The 16,945-nt window shown below is 46.3% G+C and overlaps 1 long non-coding RNA gene across 2 annotated transcripts; it reads right to left on the bottom strand.

Moving 5' to 3' along the window:
* Nucleotides 1-1,352: 1,352 nt before the first annotated feature.
* Nucleotides 1,353-16,929, bottom strand: LOC308592462. 2 transcript variants are annotated; one of them, XR_014010516.1, is made up of 3 exons: nt 16,786-16,929; nt 1,858-3,494; nt 1,353-1,575 (listed from the first exon to the last, which is right to left on the bottom strand). It is a non-coding gene; the product is annotated as an uncharacterized lncRNA (long non-coding RNA). The 2 variants fall into 2 exon arrangements; XR_014010517.1 differs by lacking the exon at nt 16,786-16,929 and having other exon boundaries at nt 1,858-13,627.
* Between the last annotated feature and the right edge of the window lie 16 nt (nt 16,930-16,945).

Here is a 16,945-nt window from a genome sequence, read left to right as displayed (position 1 = left end):
TGCGCTCAATCTCTGGCATCTCCAAGTAGGACTGGGAATGTCTCTTGCCTAAAATCCCAGGGAGTCACTGCCAGTCAGTGTAGACAATATAGATCTAGATGGACAGCTAGATGGAGTGCCAATTTAAATGCTCCCACACCTGAGGAAGAAAACTAGCACAGTAAAAATGAGTTTCCAGCTCCCCATCTATCCACTAGGCTTATTTCCTACTTTGCCAGATGTTTCGTGTACCTGTCTTTTAATGTGGGGGAACATTAAAAATTACACCCTACGCCTCCCATTTGGATGTATTTCCTCCTGGCTTTGCAACACATGTACATATAACCAAAGAGAGATTTGAACATATGTCAACCACCATGAAGGTCTATGTCATCAGTTCAGGGTTGCTGGGTTGTTGTTTTTTTGGCAACTGATGAGCACAGTAACCCTCTTGGAAACCACTCAGAAGAGAGCTCACATCAGGGTTCCTACAAAGCTGGAATGACAGCGCTCCCTATGCTTGCTGTGTCATGACTGAGGCTTTTACCATGAATCCAAAGAATTGAGTCCTGGATTCTGCAGGAAGTTGCAAGCCTTTAGATACCGTGGCTGAATGTTGGAGGGGAGGAGTCTGACATTATGTCTTTCCCAGCCTCATTACTTCCAGAGTCATCCATCTGCAAGCTTGTGTGTGTTTATATGAGATGGGTATTATTTTCTTCTTCAGTTGCCTTTGATTTCAGGTTATTTGCAGCACTGGGGGATTAAAATGCAGATTTAAAATAACACAGATCCGGAGTCTGACTGCTTCAAGAGAGACAAAGGGCTGCTTAAGGCAATGCCACAGACTAGACTTTGGGGAAGCATATTTCCCCCCCAGGGGGTGCTGGGCGGGTGCCACCCCTCATTGATCATGAAGCTCTTCTCTTGCGGTGTGAAGTGCCACCATTTATTCTGTAAGAAGTGGCTCATCCATAGTTTCTGTTCTTTGTTCAGAGAAGCCCAGAGTCAAGGACTCCTCTGGTCTTAGTGGGCCCCCATGCTTCAGTTCCTTCCTGACCGGCTTGCACAGTTGGCCTCCTCATCTAACAGTTGGCATGGCAGTGAGAAATGTTCAGCCTGACTCTAATATGGCATTCTCCTATGTGCAGAGTTATTCATGGTTGAACCTTTAAACATTCATTGTGCCCTCCCCATAAAATAGCCTGAAATGGTACATTCTAAGAGAAGCTGGTGAATTAATGTCTATGGCAAGATCCCCTGGTCCTCCTGGCACAGAGAGCTATTCTGTGCTACACACCACCCGAGTGTGAGATTCCAGGGTTCTGGGTTCCTTGTTTCCTTTAGGAAAGGAGGCACAGCAGAGACAGTGGTGTCTTTATGATATATAGTTTATTTTCACATATATACAACCTGAGCTTAAAATGGAGGGACTCACAGCGTTAACACTCCAAGAGGTTCTTGCTTCTTCCGTGACCACCGTCTTGGATGCCGGCAGAAATCAGCTTTAGCCCCCTGCCCCTCTGCTCAACTTGCTGCATTTAACAGACTGCAGCTATTTTTCCTCCAGCTGCAATCCTAAAAACAATTGCTCTCCTTCCAACTCTAAAACTCCACTTGAAAGGCTTTTGGCTTCCTGACTAATTCTGAGTTGAGGGGAGGGACGCAGAGCCACTCCTTTTGTCTCCCTAAAGTATCATCTTCTGTGGGCCATTACCAGACAGGCTACTGGCTTGTATTTTAACATGCCAAATCCAGTGTATGGCACTCAGTAAGTAGAAGGGGAGTCCAGGCACCCCACAAACTTATAACAGTATGTATGGCAAGATCTCCTGGTCTTCCTGGCATGTAGAGCTATTCTAGCAATAGGCAAGGCACTGGTGGGTACTCTTTCCTGAAAGAAGCCACATTCTGAGCCAAGCTGTACAAACTTTGCAAATCAAACATATTTGCATATTTGTGCTTCTGTTGCCTTCTTTATACTGCTTCTTTGCTAAGATGCACGGAGAGAGGGAAGGGCACTGAAACCCCACCCTCAGCTTCTGTGATTTCAGAATCTTTTCTCACTCAGGGGTGCCCAATTGAATAAAATACAGAGGGACAGGTAAGCCCTAGCCCACATAATTGATCACAATATGAGGCACATACACAACATTTAAATGGCAAAACCCATGAATGAGTGGGGGGGGGGCTCAGCTTCCTCAAATATTTTATGATGGGTGTGTTTGCGTGTGAAGGGACCTCAGCCCCTAGAAGTTGGCTCATAGGCCTCAAATCCAAAGGAACTAGAAACCTGCTTTGCAATGGTTAGAGTTACTGAGCAGCAGGAGAGCTGAGGTTTATGGAAAGCTGCATTATGTGCCTGGCTCTATATTCTGCAAGGTTTTTCTGCATTTGTGTGGAACAGGAAAACACACACGCACACAGTGTTACATGTATGTAACAACAGAGTCTTGACGGCAAAGGCTATAGGAGCTCTCCCTCCCATCTGCTCTGGGGAAGGAATTCTACACACACACACACACACACACACACACACACACACACACACACAATTTAACCACCGAGTTCCTTTCCAGCAGCTGTTGCAAATTATGCCAAACATCCAGTGCAACCTTGGTTCTGCTGGCTAGGATGAGTCCCTCGGTCAGTACTGATCTCTCAGAGGTTTTCTTTGCTGTCCTGGGGGTCCAGTATGTGGGACAGGGAAGGGATGCATCCTGCATCAACAGCTTTTATGGGAAGGGATGTGGAATTGGAGATGTTGGGGAAGGCAGGAAGAGGAAAGAGAAACGGGGCTGGAGGGTGGGTGGAGGAATCCTCCCTGTGTCAGCGGAGAAAGATGAAAAAGCAGAGGCCAGAGGGTGCCACCCACCCACTGCTTCCCATGTCCTGGAGGAAAAGATTTCTCCAGACAATGGAGTCACTATGAGAGACTGTGGCGCACACAGAGCATGCAGGAGGGGGGGGGGGTGTCGGTCTGCTCTGGATCTGAAGGACAAAGGCACATTAAAGAGGTTTCTTCTTCCATTGGAAACAGCCAAGTTCAAAGATGGCGTGGGATGAAGATGGATCAACAAAGAATCTGCGGGGGTGGGGGTGTGTGTGTGCTGCATGTAACTGGAGAAGACACACATGTATCAGATCCCTGGTCAGGATAAGGTAGAGGCTCTGAGCAGTGAGCAGGATTGGCCACTTACCCAAAAGGTGCTTCTTCTCTGTTACTCTTTTTCAGGCTTTGGCCCACACTCCTTTCTGCTCCACTTCAGTCACTATTTTGCCATGAGATGTGTGAACTCTGAGGTATGCAGATGTACACCCCCCCAAGTCCTAGAAGGAGGACTCCCTCCCCATCTCAAAAAAGTCTATTGAGGAATGAGTAACCTGTGCTGATTGAAGCGACATAACGCTGAGCATCATTTGGAAGTGAAAAGCAGAAAACTGGAGGTGAGGGAGGGAATTGGCCTGCTTGAGTCCCCTTTCAGTTCTTCGTACCCTGGAGGAGAGTGTGGCACCTGTTAGGGGATAAAGAGGAAACACTGCAACTTTTTGTTTCAGATACAGTCTTGCCAATGATTACCACCTGGTCTCAGCACTACACACAGACAGACTGGGAAGGGCAGGGGGCTTTTCCTTACTAGCCAGCCCTCAAAGTCTGTCCAGCTGCTCGGCGTTTCTTAGCCCCATTTCCCAGGAGTCCAGCTCTAGGGGGGAAAGTTAAAAACAAGGAGACTCTGGATTTACTTACTCACCTCCCCACCCCAAATAATCTCGTGGACTATTTTTAGAACACAAAAATGTAGCTTAGTCATGCAATCTTAGCACATGGGGAAAGCTTTTAGTGAGAAATTCCAGAGAATAGTCTTTTAAAACCACTGAAGCCAAATGCCAAAATATAAATTTATTGGGGAAGAAGGGAAGGCAACAATTGCACACCCAGACTTTGCAAACGAGACCAGTAACATCAATCCAATTTAGCTAGTTACAGATTACCTTCCTGAACAGAACCTTGGGTTTCAGAACATTTGCAGAATTCATTTGCAGAAGAGGTGCTCTGACAGTAAGCATATTTGGACCCACAACCAGATGTTTGGACTTCCACCTAGTCAGCAACCTTAATTGCACAGGGTTCCTAATGCTTGGTAACCCCCATGTACACACAGCTGCACAAACTATGGAGCCCCCTTTCCCATGTTCAACAAATGTGCAAGCGTTGGGTGACGCTGGAGACAAAGCTAGCTGGCGCCATGCCCTGTTCAGTTGGTTGGGGTTGTCTGAAAAGGGCTGCTTTTGATCTTAAATCTGTTTCTCTTGTGTCTTAGGCCATAACCATTTATTGAACTGTGTACAACCACTGAGAATGCCTTGTTCTGAGTTGCTCTCTCCTGCTACTGCACAAACGTCCCAATTCTTCTTCTTTGGCGATCACTCGTAGCCAAGTAAGATTGTCTTCCATAAACACGGTTTTAACAATGAGTCCGTAAGTGTCTGTGGAGGCCAATTCTGGATCCACAAGTCCTTCCACAGTGGGGACATACGTTTGTGGGCAGGAGTTGATCATGGTGTGGGTTTGCCAAGCGTGTCTTCCTCTTAGCACATTTCTCCCTTGCGTCCTGAGTTCGAGTGTCTTCAAAGCCCATGTCACCTTTGGTAAAGGCTGTTCTCCAAGTGGAGCGCTCACAGGCCAGTGTTTCCCAGTTGCCAGTGTTTATACTACATTTTTAAAGATTTGCCTTGACACAGTCTTTAAACCTCTTTTGTTGACCACCAGCATTACGCTTTCCATTTTTAAGTTCGGAATAGAGTAGTTGCTTTGGAAGACGATCATCAGGCATCTGCACAACATGACCAGTCCAACGAAGTTGATGTTCAAGAATCATTGCTTTGACACTGGTGAACTTTGCTTCATCCAGTACATTGGTATTAGTTCACCTGTCTTCCCAAGTGATGTGTAAAATTTTTTGGAGACACCATTGATGGAATCTTTCGAGGAGTTGGAGATGGAGTTTATAAGTGGTCCATGTTTCACAAGCATATAGTAAGGTTGGTAGTACAATAGCTTTGTAAACAAGCATTTTGCTTTCCCTGTGAATGTCCCGGTCCTCAAACACTCTGCACTTCAATCGGGAGAAAGCCGCACTTGCAGAGCTCAGGCGATGCAGGATTTCAGCATCATTGTTGGCCCTTGTGGAAAGATAACTGCCTAGGTAGGAGAAGTGATAGACATTTTCCAACATTACACCATTGAGTTGGATTTGTGGCGCTGCAGAGGGGTTATTTTGTACTTGTTGGTTCAGCACTTTGGTTTTTTGGATGTTGAGTGATAGGCCAGGCTTTTTGTAAGCTTCTGCAAAGATATTTAGGATGGTTTGGAGGTCATCCTCTGAGCGTGCTCATACTTTGTTGTCATCAGCATACTGAAGCTCTCAATAAGCAATATTACAAACTTACTCTTAAGTCTTTACTCCATGTGTTTGTGCTAACATGTTGGTAACATTTTTATACTTATTTTTGCTTTTTGGGTTAAAGAATAGCGCTTTTGCAATTACTTCAGTAACCAGTTTCACTTTTGCCCCATTAAAAGTGCCCTATTAAATCTATTTATCTCCTCCACCCCTGCTCATTGCTACATTTCTGGAAAACATATTCAGCCACTGTGACTGTGCGAAACCCCAGTAGGGATAGCAAGCCTTATTAAAATAATTTTTCATGTTTCTCTGCTGCCAGTGAGAGAGACACAATAAAATGCTGCTTGTAACACCTGGGCACCCAGGTGTCAAAGCCAGGTGTTGGCCTAGCAGCCTAGAGTGTTCTTGGCTTCCTCCTGGACCCCAAGATCAAGATATAGGGTCCTGCTCTGTGTCCCATCTGAGAGATGCTCGGAGGGCAACAATGGGAGGTCTCTCCCATGGTAGCCCCACCTCACCCCCTTATGGAATGCCCTCCACAGGGAAGACTGTCTGGTGCCAACGTGGCTATCTATTCCCCACCCAGTGAAGACCTTATTATTCCTGCAGGCATTAGGGCAGCATGAATGGACTGACTTTTGGTGGCTAGTCTGGTGTTGGTTCTTGTTGGTGGCAACTTTAGGGTATTAGGTGATTATTTTGGATTAACACTTTCAGTATATCAGCCCCTGCATTATTTTAATGAACCTTCTGTACAAAGTGCTTTACTAGACTGTAAAATACAAAAAAACCCACACAATATATAATAGAATCTACTGTACTTTTATGCTATTGTCTTGTAAATGGGTTTGGGACTCTGTTTAGGGACTCCATACCCTCTCTTCATTTCCATAAAGTGAGATATATCTAAAAACGAACATGCCCCAAGGGATCCCCTCAGCGGCCAGGGTCTTGGTCCCAGGAGGTATAAACTTCTTAGCAGTAAATGCTCACCAAGAAGAGCAGTGGGATAAGGTGCAGCCCAGACCATCCAAAGCAAGATCAAGCACAGAGAATCAGTCCAGGTTCAAAGCACCATCCAGAGACAAAGTCAGGCAGTGGTGCAAGGTCAATAGCAGAGGAGTTCACATAAGACACAACACAGCAGTGTATGAGACTCAGGAGTGAGAGCAGCCAGACCTACATTGTTTCCAGAAATTGGAAGGGTCAAGGAGGAGACTCTGGCTTCCTAGACCAGAGTATACTACTACTGTTGGTAGTAAAGGCATTTCAGGGATTGCATAATCATGAGCCGAGCAAGGACTCTGGTCCCTCGATGCATGCTATGCTGTTTCTCTTTTGCCTGGCCCTTATGTTGACACTGTTCTTGAGGATTGAGTGGTGGCTCCACCTCCTTCTCCAACAACAATTCCAAGGAATCTTCAGCATTGATTGCAGGAGACCCTGCCTGCTCCCCAAGGCCCTTGACCTGCAGAGTGTCTGGTTCGTTTTCCACGAACTCAAGTGTCCAGCATCAGGTCTAGGCTAGACATGACACCAACTTCAATCTTTTTCTCGCATTTCCAGTATTTTCCTGCATATTTCTTCACTGAGGGGTCTTGGTTTTTCTGAATCCCAGTGTTAAGAGTGTCATGGTGCTGGCTTCCCAGTGAACTCGTGTCACATAAATTCATATCCAAGGTCACCCCATTTCAGGCTTTCACTTTTCCTATATTGCGCATGCATAAATGTTTTGATGATCACTGTAAAATGGAGAATGAGATACCAAAGTGAAATGTTTGCCTGGAAGTAAGGTTGGCACACCCCCCCCCCCCCCCGCTTTTCTAGTGGCCATTCTCTTGTGCCATTAATAGGAGTCTGATATGCCGAAATTAAGCAATGAAGATTTTCCAGGCTGTCACCTTTATCTCCATTCCGGGAAAAGATCCACCCCCCACCTTTCTATCTGCCAGGCAGCAGGAGCAGTAAAGGTAGTGTCAACCCTAAGGGCACCTAAGCCTTTTAGCACATTGAAGGTCAGTTTAGAGATTGAGCTGGGCAATGCAATCCACTACTTTTCCCTGCAATCTGCATCTCCACCCAGTTTCAAGATAGCTATAAACTCTTAAGAAAGTTCAGCGCTGTTTCACATGCAAACAGAGCAGCCGCCTTATCAATTCCAGGCCCTTTGAATTCCAGGGCGACCAGTGAGATATCACTGTGCTTTGCATGCTGGGATGGGGGAATGCCTTCGGAAACCTCCTATTTGCAAAAGTGAGTTATTTACAGACAATAAAAAAGTAACACCAGCACTGTCCATATATTTCATTTTCATTTATTCATTTGAACATTGGTGTTATGCAGGGAGAGGGGAGCAAGAAGCATGATAAAAGCTTAGCTCTCGCTTTTGCACCCCCCCCACACTTGCTTATGAGAGATTAAGGGCCACTAAATTCAGTGAAGAAAGTGTGCATTAAACTGCAGCCTTACGATGCTGTCGCTTTCTTAGGAATCAATCAAAGTGGGTTCAGTGGAGCTTACTCCCAGGAAAGTGTAAACAAGTTTGCTGCCTTAAGGCTCATCCTCAGGTTTACTTCCCTTTGCCCTTTGATTTCTGGGAATGGGTTTGAGAGGCTTTTGTTTCTTTTCATTGCCTTCCGTGGGAAAGCCCACTGCTTACCACTGAACAAATGTCAATCCAGAGAAAATGCAACTGTTGTTATTGTTGTTGTTAAGATTTTATCCATCAAAAGATCTCAAGGTGGTTAACAAAATAAAAGCACAAATTAATACTCAAAACAGAAGCAACAAAACAGTAACACCCCTCCCCCCATTCAGTAGTAAACAGTGGGATTTTCTGGGGAAGGTGGCAGGACGAAGGAAAAACCTCTCAGACCCATGCCTAGAAATCACGAGACAAACAGAAGTGTGTGGCTTGAAGCTTGCGGAACAATTGTTCTGGTGCAGAACCTACAGGTGTATCCTTGAATGAGCATACACCACATGCTATGCTCAGTTTAAGGCAGCCTTCCCCAACCTGGTGCCCTCAAGATGTTTCGGAATGCAACTCTTGCCAGCACAGCTGTGCTCCCATCAGCCGCACAATCTGACAGATGTGCTGGCTGAGGTTGATGGCAGCCATAGCCTAAAACATCTGGAGGGCACCAGTTATGGGAAGGTTGATTTATACTGTGGAATCTACAGCAATCCATCTACTGTATTTCAAAATCTCTTGTTGAAAGGGATCGGCCTCAAACGTCTCTAAGGGGAAAAAAGCAGACTGATCTATTTCTGTGAGTTTGGTGGATGCTGGAATTGCTCAGCATCACCTCAGCAGGAGTGGCAGTCACCTTTTTGGGGGGGCGGGGAGGGAGGCAAATTTCTTGTGATGCCTTTTTGAAGCACAAAGATGCAAGTCACCTCCTTTCAAATCTGTCTGAGCTGGTGATTCAGACTGCCGGTTGGGGTATTCAGTAGCTAGGATAATACAAAATCACTTACACAGTGATAAACTGGGACACTAGCAGGCCTGGATTTGTGTATCGCTCCTCGCTGAATGGAGCAGGCTGATTAGAGAGGGGAGGCTGTCCATGGACACATTCCCACCCCAGAGTAATTGCTGGAAGTAGGGAGAGGAAGTAATAGGATTTGTAACACTGATATGGGGTTTCTTAGTCACATGAGTCAATAAAGCAAAGAGCTCAGTTCTCCTTTGACAAAGGCATGAGGGGGACAAATTCTTATGGGCAATATAACCCAGCAGCAAGTTCTCTGTAAGCCTCATTGAAGTTACACAGAGCTGTGCAAGAGCATGCAAACCCATTTCAACCATTTAGAGTTTAGGCATTAGACTAATGTGTTGAGCAAAAGGCCTTTGCAGTTCATCAACTCTCAAAATGGAGAATGCAGATTTTAGACATTGCAAGTACAACTGAACATATGTGCTGTGTTTAATTGATAGATCATGTAAGGTAAAAAGGTAAAAAGTAAACAATCCCTGAATGGTGAAGTCCAGTCAAAGGCAACTATGGGAGTGCGGCACTCATTTCGCTTCAGGCCGAGGGAGCCGGTGTTTGTCCACAGACAGCCTTCCGGGTCATGTGGTCAGCATGACTAAACTGCTTCTGGCGCAACGGAACACAATGATGGAAACCAGAGAACACAGAAAAGCTCTTTACCTTCCCACCATAGCGGTACCTATTTATCTACTTGAACTGGCATGCTTTCAAACTGCTAGACTGGCAGAAGCAAGGACAGAGCAATGGGAGCTCACTACCATTGAGCGGATTCGAATTGCTGACCTTCCAATCGGGAAGCCCACAGTGCCACCCGCATCCCCTGATAGATAATGTAAGGGTTGCATTGGCTACAGTGTTGGCATCAGAAAAAAAATGGAATATTTAAATGAGAAATGACCAGAGGAGGAATGACCACTGGGAGGAGCAGAGAGAGAAGAAACACCATGGTGCACCTGTAGCAACACAACCGGACGCCTTTATCTGCCACAGCGGCAACAAGACATGTCCCGTATTGGTCTCTACAGCCACAGCAGGTGCTGTAACTCTCCAATGGTTTGGCCTCAAACCGAAGGCACACTCCTCCATTGTCAACAGAGACAGACAGATGCCAAAAAGATGACCTTGAAGGGCTGCGGTTGGTACTGGTGCATTCACACGGAAACAGCTTCCTTTGGTGTTCTCAGGGGCCACCCTATTCTTCAGGCAACAACTGGGGGGCAGGGAGGCTGTAAACCCCTTAGCTTGAGAAATGAGCGGTCTGACTTTCCGCTGAGCATCACTAAGCAGCAAAGACTTCATAACAACGAGAATGCAAGAGCTCAAGAACAGCATTACACGGAAATAAGTGCTGTTACATATGCACAATTCCCCAAAGAGATGGCATGACACTGAAGTGCTTCCTTCTGTTTCTTACAACTTTAAAATCAATTTCTTACTTATTATGAGTGAAGCTGTGGGCAAACTAATCTGTCATATCACAATTAAAAAATTTGTACATTAGAACATATGCACACACCACAAAACCTGCTACAAAAATCAGGCCTGCAAGAGCTGATATGATGTGAAACACTTTTAGGATTCTCTTAACTTTGTCCCAACATAGAACTGCAATGCTCAGGACTCCTTGTGGAAACTGTTCTTCGTTATTTTGGTGCAGAAGCAGACACAGAACCAGAAGCAATTCCAACAGAGTCAAATGGAGTTTCCTCGTGATTATAGAGGCTTGGGATTGGTGGAGCTATTGGTGAAGAAATAAGTCCTGCTAGTCCTGAGATTTACTGCTAGTCACCATGCTCAGGGCTGCCATTTTGCTTTGTGCCCACTGAACTTGGAGCAAACAAGGTGGTTTACACAATATCAAATGCTATTATTTATTAGTGGCCATAAGTCACAGCATGGCTCACAAAAGCACAGAAGCACCACCACCAATTCCGCCGCCATGTTGAGGCAGTTGCTCCAGCCGGGAGGGAGCCAGGACGTGTCCAGGCAAGAGACAAATTGAGCAGTGCCTTTGACACACTCACCGTTGAGGTAAAAATTAACAGAAACCTTGGGGAGGGTTTTTTTTCCAGCTCCTCAAGGCTCTCCCTCTAACAGGAGCTCATAAATTACAGCTGAAAGGTGTTGTTTGCTGTGACCAGAGAGAAGGAAAGCAGCGATGTCAAGTGCAGGTTAGCAGAGGTGTGACTGTCCAGGCTAGAGAAAATTCCAGCAAAGGCCTTGCCCTCAAGCTAAATCACAAAGTGAGTGTTAATGAGTAATGAAGATAAGCTCTGTGTGTTTCACCTCTCTGGAAAGTTCCAGAATCACAAAGCAGACCTATCTGAAGCAGCAGATATAGGAGGTCCCAGGCTGTGCTGGCTGAGGCTGATGGGAGTTGTAGTCAAAAAGAGCTGGTTTGTGAAGGCTGCCATAGCTTATTTACTGCCTGGACTGTGAGCAAGTCTCAGTCTCAGTCTCTCTTTCTCTCTCTGCTTCATCTGTAACATGTCAAAACAGTGGTCTACCTCACAGAGGTATTTTGTGAGGGGACCAAGGGAGGCATCTGTACGCTAAGAGTGCAAGCAAAAAGGATCGAGAGGAGTGACACAATTTTCTCATGGAAGTGAACACTGAGATCCTCACCAGCACTTCCCTCTCACCCAAATTCCAGTGTGAGTTTCTACCTGAGAAAAACAGTATTGGCAAAGTGTTTATCAGAGAAGCTGAAAATGAGCTGAACAGCACCTTCTGAGCTCCTGAAGAAAACTAGTTCCCTGTCTTGTTCCTGCTGTGCCATCTTAAGAGCAAAAAGCCTTGGAGCCTGAGGCTTAAAAATGGACTAAAACTGGCTCAAAGTGCAAATCTGAAATGAAACTTGGCTCTGTCCTCCTCATCCTCATGTGGAAATTGAGAGTCAGTGAATAATAGCCTTTCCCAGTTTTGATCTTTGGAGTAGCTGGATTGGTGACTTGCAAGGGGTGGGGGTTGGAGAGAAGGAGGAGGAAAAGACTATAACTTTGGGCACTGGAAAGTGACACGGAGCCTCTTTCCACTCTGCTCTCAGTTTCCATGATGGGGTGGGGGAAAGTTTGTGAGCATTGCCCTTCTGCATACAAAGCTGCCTGCATGCTGGACATCCAAATCTTATCACCCAGGAAAATTCTCCCCAGTGTTTTGGAAGGGCCTACAAGAGGCCATTGATCACTTTGGCAGAAGCCTCAAAAAAAGCTGCTGCTTGGTTTAACAGTAGTCACTCTTTTACTGTGAATCATACTGTACTTCAATTTAGGTATTTTGAACAGGCTCTTTGATCTATAAAACAAGCATTCCATAGGTTGGTGGGAGGAAGAGAAGAAGATAAAATTCCAGGGAAGGAGAGATTCCCAAGGACAGGGAGGCAACTAGGTGAGCTGTGTATCCGCTCCTCACCAAAGGACACTCATTGTATCTGTGGGAGTGTCGAGACCCTCCCATCCTGCTCCCCCACCCCAAAGAAGTGAGCTCAAAGTACAGCTTATTTTTCTTATTTTTCTGTTTGCTGCCTAATTATGGTTCTGTATGTGTACTTCTGGGAAGGTGTTGTGGTCAGTTCTGAAGTGCAGGTGCTCCTTAAGACAACCCCCACAGCCTTAACAAGTTTGGTAATGTACTGACAATCTGGTCTCATCCAGACTTCCTGTTCTGCTGGATTTTTAAGCACAGGTCCACACTTTAAAGCTCCATGTCCAAGCACTCTTTTAGTTTGTTTCTTCCAGAGCTTTCCCCATGAAAACCCACTTTTCAAGGCTGAATTGGAGCAAATGGCCATCTGTGAAAAACCCGAATTGCTGTTTGTTCTGATTCAGCAGTAAAGAATGGGTTTTCATGGGGAAAGCATTATGGCTAATGAGAGAGAGAGAGAGAGAGTGTGTGTGTGTAAGAGAGAGACATGGAGCTTTAAAGCACAGGCCTGTATCTAGAAAGTATGGAACAAAGGCTAAGTGTGGCTAGGAGCTCAGTGCAGACCTTTCAGCCCTGGTGTACTATGCTGATGTGGAGCTGTTTTGGCCCAAAGCTGGGCCCTGGTCCTTCTGCACTTAGGTCTTGGGAAAGACCTGAAGAATCACTGCTAGCCAGAGAAGGCAATGCTGGCTAGGACCAATGGTGGTATAAGGCAGCTTCAAATGTTCATATGTGACTGTAGTGAACAGGTGGTTGGTGATGGGCGAGATTTGGGCCAGGGAAGCCAAGGCCGATGGTGCCCAAAGTGGGAGGCAAACAATTAAATGGGAAATTGAAGCCTGTCTCAGTTATGCCCAACAGTGCCCCACATTGAGCACTGGAGACAAATGGCAGAAGTGTGCCTTTCCAGAAGTTTGTGAAACAGGCTTAAAAGGTTTGCATGCTCTGTTTGGTTTGTTATCACAACACTCTGTACAGGTGAGGTTGGAGGAGGGACAGTTGCTGCAAATAGCATCTCTCTGCAGATGGCCATGGGATGATGCTTGAAGTCCCTCTTCCAACGTGCCTCCTTTAAAATACAATACTTTATGGCCATTCCTTGAACTTACCGAAGGGTTTGCAGTAATTTAGGCAGGCTGCTGTGTCAGTCTTCAGAAACATGGCTTTGTTTTCAAGAGGAGCCCAAACATCCTGCTCAATTAAGGAATGGACAAAGGAGCTTTATGCATGTACAGAAACAGCGATTTCTCTATAAAAGGCTTTTGCTTAAAAAAAGATCTAGACTGTGCCTCACATAGTGCTTATATGGTAAGTACACGTGTTCATATACACGTCTTGTGGAGTTCAAAAGTGTGCGGAATGTTGTGCATGCATCCAAACATACATACATACATGGTGCACTCTTTTAATACGGAGCATTATTGGGGAACCTCATTTGTTGCCTGGTGGTGTGTGCATATGTAAGCAGTAGCCTTTGGTTTCTTCTCCACTTCCTGCTACAGAGATTTATTGCAATAGTTCCAGAAACAGAAAAATAATGTAGGGTGAAAAAACAAAAGAACTGCTGTGCACCAGTTATTATTGTTAGTAATTATTATTGCTACTTACCCTTTACCAATAGGTCCCAGGACAGGTTGCAGCAATATGAAATACAACATTAAAAACAGTTTAAAACAGTAATAATTGGATGCATCACAGCATCTTTAGGATGCATCAAAGAAGCAAACCACACGCTCAGAGAAGCTGAGTCATATACACACAGCTCTCATTCCTAGCCCTTCTTGGCAGCTGTCCTCAGCCAGCTTGCAATTTGCCTGTTTGTTAGCAAATGTGTTGATACACTTGAGAAACTATGAATCTGTCTTGCAGAAATTCCAGCTTATGCCACAGTCCACAATTTTAGATTTGCTTGCACTGGAAGAGGTTCCTACTTCTATAGGTTGCGTTAAGACACCAAAACCAGAGGGCAGACTTCCCCCCTATAGAAGGACCAAGCTGGCTCATGCAACATGGCAAGCCAAACTATGACTTGGCAAGATTGCACGAACATGCAGGTGCCCAGAGTCCTTCCTGCTACTTTTTGCTGCTTAGTCGGTGAGTCATCTGAACTGGGACTGGTAGTTAAGGTTTGTACTTGGCTACAGCTCATGGTTAGTGAGGAGAGAGCTTAACCCACAAGTCCTGGTTTGGACAACATGCTAAGCCACACCTTGGCACAGCAGCAGAAAAAAAGGCTGGGGAAGAGCAAAGTGACTGCAAGTTCCTTTCAGGGAGTCTGCCTGTTCTCACTATACCATAGCCTGGCCTACTGAACCAGGTCTTCATTGTTGCATTATGAAACAAAGGAGAAAGCCCCCAAAGATATGAAAAAGCAGCCGACAAAAGCACATGAACCCCTAGAGCAATGAAAATGGCATAAAAGTTATTTATAAATAAACAAAACAAGATCACTTTTGTCTGTTATTTTTCATTGTATTCTGCACAACTCTGCAATATTTTGACTCTACACAATTATGCTTGTTACTCTGTCCTTGCTGTTTTCCTTCAGGCAGGGCCGGCTCACCCAAGACGCAAGGTGAGGCCACAGCCTCAGGTGGCAGGGTACATGGGGGCAGCAGACCCCGATGCAAATGTTTATCCCCCCCCCCCGGTGTACCTGATGCAGAGCTTTGCTCATCCCTTCTTCCTTGGCTGGGAGGGAGGTGCTTTTTTGTGGTTTGCCTCAGGTGCCAAAATGCCTTGGGCTGGCCCTGCCTTCAGGAACAGCCATTGCTCAGTGGCAGAGCACAAGCTCTGCATGTAGAAGCTCCCAGATTCATTCCCTTGTATCTCCAAATAGGGCTGGGAAGGAGCAATGCCTGAGACTCTGGAATGAAAGCCTCTGCCAGCCAGTGTCAATAAAATGACAATACTGACCTAGGCAGACCAATGGCCCTGCTTGGAATCAGGCAAGTGTAGCACACAGGGTGGTTAGCATGATAAGAGCAGCTGCAAGTCTGACCTGGAAAGGTGGATTTAGGATAGGATAGGAGTGATGAGCCCCATAGATGGGTTCACGAAAAACACAGATAACCCAGTTGACTTAATGGTGCTGTTCTATTTTATTTTTTTATCCTGAATGATTAGACAAAGAACAGGAGTGGGAAACGGACGGCATGTCTACTGTAGACAAATAAAGGAGTGGTCCAAAGTCCATGGTTTTCTTCAAAGAACCTAGAGGTTGCTTGCTGAGGGTGGTAGGAATTCTTTGTTAAAGATAACAGAATCATCAAGGTTTTTTGGGGGTATGGTAGACCATCTAGCCCACCCCCCTGCTTGAGTCAGGATCACAAGCCTAAGGACACCTTGGCTGGAGCCATAACATTGTAACTTATGACCCCTTTAGCTTTTGCAACTGAAGGTATGTGCAGCTGCCTATGATTAAGAGACCAGCTCTGCTCCACAGTGGCCAGTCTTTCTACCAGTCTTGCCCATGGGATGGAGACAGAGTGCTCCCCACAGCACACAGGAATCCCCTGCATCTTGACCAAATGAGAAACAGGCACCAGCAGTGCAGGACTGGAAAGACTATGTCCCAGCCAGGCTGGTGTCCCTTCACGCTCTCGTGCCACAGGTTGACCCCTCATGGGCTAGGATGCCATTTCTGCACACCTGGCCCTGGCAGGCACACATCATTCTCTTCTGGTGAACAGACATTGGCTCTAGTGGCTGCAGTCTTCTGCCAGTCACTGGCTATCTGGGCTTTCCTTTCATACCCAGAAGGAATTGGCATGGTAGTTGGAAGCATGAGGAGGACAAGTGGTTTTCACTAGAACAAGGTGGGCCCATTATGTGTCCCTAGATAAGATGTTTCTGGATCCAACCATTTTGATGGAGGAATTAGAGCACATGGGAGTCAAATGGCACAGCAACAGAGCAGGCAGAGTTTGGATCATTTCCTCTTGGGGTGCCTTAAGGGTCCCCAGGGACATAGGTGATCACCAGAAATATTACTTTGTGAAATCCCCCCTTTATTTTGTGATGGTGCTACAGACATCTAGCATGGAATTTGCAGCAAATTGGCCGCATCAGAGGTGTGTGCGTGCAGGATTAGAGAGAGTTTCCATGGAGAGTGCCCAGTATGCTAATTACAGTACAGGCCAAAAAAGTAGAACTTGTAGTCTAAGACGACAGAGATCTTTAGGGACATTTTAGACCTGCGGTGAAAACTCAGGGCTTACCTCTGCACATGCTCAATTGCACTTTCGTCTTGAATCCTACAGAATCTAAGAGCCGGACTCTGGTATGGAAAATAGACTCCGGGGCTGAATGGCATGGAAACTCCTCATAGGCAGAGGCTAAGACTCTGGTATGGAAAATAGGTCCCGGGACTGAATGGAAGCGTGGGATCTCCTTTCAGGCAGAAGCCCGGCCAGCCCCCCGCATACCCCACACCCTTTGCCAGGTCCAAACCTCTCGGGTCTCCCTCTCTTACTCACCTAGACAAGGGAGGGCCCCCATCCTCGCCAAGGCGCGTGTCCCCCCGAGCTGGAGACGGGAGCGGCGGCGGCGAGCTGCAACGAGCGCGGCGCGGAGGCGGAGTGTCGGAGGAGGGGGGGAGCCTCTCCACACCCCGGCGCGCTCGGCAGGCCCCGCCCG

Source organism: Podarcis bocagei, assembly GCF_964188305.1.
Source record: "Podarcis bocagei genome assembly, chromosome: 7".
Classification (NCBI taxonomy): Eukaryota; Metazoa; Chordata; class Lepidosauria; order Squamata; family Lacertidae; genus Podarcis; species Podarcis bocagei.
Note: the sequence above shows the minus strand (reverse complement) of the source record. Positions and strands in the feature narration are given on the sequence as shown.